Here is a 1,066-nt window from a genome sequence, read left to right on the forward strand (position 1 = left end):
GTTAGGAGCTCTGGTAGCGTAATGCCTAAAGCACTTGACTGCTAACCAGAAGGCTGGTGGTTCAAACCCACCAGCCACTCCTCGGAAGGAAGATAGGGCAATCTACTTCCATAGTGATACTGCCTCGGAAATCCAAGGAGGGGTCTCTATGAGTCGGGTCCAACTCGACGGCATATAACAACAACAACAACAACAAACATCTTTCTGTTATCTAGATGATATGCAGATGACAGACACTATAAATTCCCCAGTGTAAAGGTTAAGAAAGTTTTAAGGTTAAGTTTAAAGATTAAGAAACTGAAGTATACTCACAAATAATGATCAAAATTATAATTACACATACTCTTTGGCCCAGAAAGTGTTCTTTTAGGGATTTATCCTCTAGATATGCTGACACGTATCCTAAACAACGAATCTATGTGGTTATTCATTGCAACATGGCTGGAAAAAAATTTATATTTTTCTTAACAGGGTACTGGTAAAAGCATGGAATACTAGAGAGCCATCTTGATGTAGAATGATGGGAAGATACATTGTTAGGCAAAAAATAGAAAAATGTAGAAAAAAGCAAAATGTATACTATATGTTATGGATTGAATTTTGTCCCCAAAACACATGTGTTGTAAATCTTAACCTTTATATCTGTGGTTATAATTCCATTTGACAAACAGTTTTCTTTGTTATGTGTGAAGTTAATTACTTAATATGGTCCTTCTAGCCATAGTCTTTGTAATTCCCACCAAATGAATGGGTGAGACTATGCAAATGTGAGATGTTTGTGGCCCAGCAAGGGGATTAGATAGCTTGCTAATACCATAAATAAGGTGCATGGCACCCTTGTAGGGGTGGGACCATGCAAATAAGGACCCTAAAATGGGGATTGTATGGACCCTAAAATGGAGATTGGTCGGTTTTGTCATCCCATCAGGCTTAAAATGAGCTATCCCAGAGGCAGAAAGGGAGGATTTCACTACCATTGAGAAAGAAAAGCTAAGAGTGGAGTGCATCCTTTGAATCTGAGATTCTTGCACTGAATCTCCTCAATCCAGGAGACAGAGAGGTGTGA

Source organism: Orycteropus afer, unplaced genomic scaffold, assembly GCF_000298275.1.
Source record: "Orycteropus afer afer isolate SDZICR_OR568_19922 unplaced genomic scaffold, OryAfe1.0 scaffold00623, whole genome shotgun sequence".
NCBI lineage: Eukaryota > Metazoa > Chordata > Mammalia > Tubulidentata > Orycteropodidae > Orycteropus > Orycteropus afer.